We start from the raw sequence: 3,305 nt of genomic DNA, 5'->3' as shown, positions 1-3,305 counted from the left end.
TGTATGTGGAAAGCAGGCACCACCTGAACGGGAAATATCTGTAGTTCTGCAGCGCAGGATATATTACATTACTCAATAGCATTTTTATAACAGGGAAGTTTTGTATTCAAACAATGGAGAGGAGATAACCCTCAACCAAAGTACCGCCAAGTGGGAGTGTAATACAACAGACTGTCCTTTTTTTCCCTGTCTGTGTGGAAAAAGAAAATCAAATCCGGATTCCCTTTAGAAGACAAGATACTTTAAATCTTGTTCTTCAAGATCATTGACTAATTTGGAGAAGGAACTTCTACAGATCGTCTGGTACAATCCCCTCCTCAAAGAAGGCTCAGTTAGAACATGGTAAAAAAACAGTTCCAGTTTGCATGGTAAAAAGTGTCAGTGTGGCAAAGAACTTCATTAGAGCTTAATTTAGTACAACAGCTAAGCCAAGATAGGGAAATCTTTTTCCTGCCACTCCTCCATTTTCTCTTACAAAAAGTTTTGTCCTGTGTTTAAATGTTTAAAATTCTTAATGCACTCTGCTAGCCCTCAGCAATTAAGGTTTTAGATAGACATTCAACTATATAGCATTGCTGTTATGCTGACAGACGCTAACGATTGTCAGAGGGGGATCCTGATATCCAGGCACAGTCATTGACTCAGCTGTAGCCAGATGGTAGGTCAGGCCTTTTTCAGCTAAATCAAGGCCCATTTAAATAATAAATGGAGCTGAAGATACAGTGCTATTAGGCCTTGTGTAGGCTATCTGAAGTTCAAAACCAAGTATTTCTGCAGACCAAGAGACCAAAAGAAAGGTTGACGTTGTCATGGCTAGTTAATGAGACACTCTGACAGTGACCAGATGCTTCAGGGAAGAAATGTAGTATATTCCATAATAATTTTATATCAAACAGATTTTTTTTGTTTTCCTAAGTTGTCATTGAAAACTTGAGAGGGGTCCCAAAATCCTGGAGGATGGAATATTTCTTCTGAAGGGCCAGGAGTAAAGGAAGGATGATACATGTAGCAGTCAGTGTCTGTCCTCCGATAGAGATCTGTGGGCTTACAGATATTTTCAAAGCTCACGCTAAATATTTTTGCCTTTTTTTTTTTTAATCTCAGTTCTTTAGAACTGGAATAGAATATATACTAAAGAGTTGGAAAGGGAGATTAATTCTGAGGTTGGTTTTTGGGGTCTGCTTTTTTTTTTTTTTGTACTAATTTTGAAAAAAAACAAAACAGCTGAACCTTTAAGATAAGGACAAGTGTCATTTTTTGGGATAGTAAATACAAAAGGTTACATAACTTAATGGAAAAGAAAAAAAGGGATATGATGTGAAAAAGAAAAACTAATCAAGTATCACACAAGTCATAGGTTTATGTGGCAGGTAGAATTCTGTAAGAAATACATGAAAAGGGGGAAAGAGAAATGTTTTTTAATTCAGTGTTTCAGCCTTTCAAAGGATGGCAGTATAGTTGCCAGAAAATAAGGACAGTTAAAGGAAAGTTAAAGATAGTTAAAGGAGAGGATGAGGAATCTATGTCTTCACTCCTGACCGTGGTTTTGTGAACACGATAAGCAAAAGCCAAGCAAAAAGAGGCAGGCTTTCAGTGACAAAGAAGAGACAGAGGAAGGACAAAGACACTAGGATTGCACAGAAAGTAGAGGTATAAAAAAGGAATGTCTCTTGAAGTGGACATCCCTGCAATGTTAGTCAGATGAAATGGGGAATGGAAAAGCAAGTGACTAGAGAATGATGTATTGAAAACCAGTGAATAATCAAAACATGCATTAAGAAGTAGTATTTAAGAGCATTCAAAGCAACATGAAGAAGATTAAAGTACAAGGAAAAAATAAAAGAAAAAAAGCAAAAACCAGTTTGAGAGGAATCATAGAACTGTTGGTCATAGGGGAGCTGTGAATGTCTCCAGCCCCACCTCCCACTGAAAGAAGGCCAGCACCAAGATCAGATCAGCCATGGCTTTGTCTAATCAAGTCTCAAATACCTTCAAGGACAACCACCTCTGACGCTGCTTTCTGAACAGCCCATTCCAATGCTGCACTACAATTTGAACCTCTCAAACTGTGATTTGGGTGTACAGAGGCACGACAGAAACGATCTGAATGGATCGATACTAGCATAAGTCGATACAGTTCTATACAGCCTTCTCTAGCATTTAAAGATAAAATCAGGTGTCCTACTTATGACCAGTCAAAGTTCTAAAAGCAACACATTCAAATCAGTTACCATCAGGGTAAATTAAATTCTTTGGGAACAACCCTATATGGTCTTTGCTTTCCTCCTTGAAAAGAATAAAAATGTTACTTCTGCTAATGACTAGTATGTGATCCTAACAGGAGTATGAAGACAACAGTCATCAGAGGCAATGCAAGGAGATGAAAAGAAAACAAATAGGATTACTTTCATTTAGAGAAAAACAAGCAAAATACATGACTGGCTATGTAAAATGAAGGACGTAGAAAATATAAGGCACTTAACATTTATCTTGTCTTGCAATACAAAAATAAGGGAACAACAACTGAAATTAAGGCAACAAATGTAAAAATGGTAACCTTTTTAAAATACAAAACGTAATTGACCTGTGGGAATTGCAGTCTTCAGCTAAAACTCCAAGCTTAATAAGATACTTTAAAAATTACTACAGATATCTATTTATGCTACTGAGAATAACAATGACATATAAGAACAGTAAAAACCCTTGTTTGCCAGGCAAATCAACAATGAATCTGCCTATATTTAAAGGCTAAATGTCTTCATATGGATAAATTGTTCCATTTGCCCATTATAGCCACTTCACATCTTTTTCTGAAGCATCTGGTCCTCAGTATTCTTAGATTTACGGTATCCAATTAGATTGAGCATTGATCCAAAAACCCCTTTGCTTCTAAAAATGCTCCCAAGTATACAGAAACACTTAATAGTCTCACCTTTACAGTTGGCAGTTAAGATTTCAGGCCTACAGTAACACTATTTTCCCCTCCCCTTAATCCATTCCCAAACACACAGACAGACTAATCCCAGCCACTTTGTATTCTGGGACAGCAGGCACTGATACCTAAAATTTATTGCGCATACTATTTAATGTAAAGGGAAACGGACTATTAAATTTGATTTCAGCAAGCATTTTCTCTTGAAATTTGATCAAAGTCATTCCATATTATTTCTTTGTTCTAGATTTGATTTAGTTAAGGTTGCTCAGGCATATTTCTTAGCTATTTGATAATATGCATTTGAGGAATAATAAGCTCCAAGAAATTAACCAGCTGTTTTCACATCAAGTCCATTTTGTGGACTGCTGAC

Source organism: Phaethon lepturus, unplaced genomic scaffold, assembly GCF_000687285.1.
Source record: "Phaethon lepturus isolate BGI_N335 unplaced genomic scaffold, ASM68728v1 scaffold15283, whole genome shotgun sequence".
In the NCBI taxonomy this organism is placed as follows: Eukaryota; Metazoa; Chordata; class Aves; order Phaethontiformes; family Phaethontidae; genus Phaethon; species Phaethon lepturus.
The sequence above is the reverse complement of the archived record's forward strand: the minus strand, read 5'-3'. Positions refer to the sequence as shown.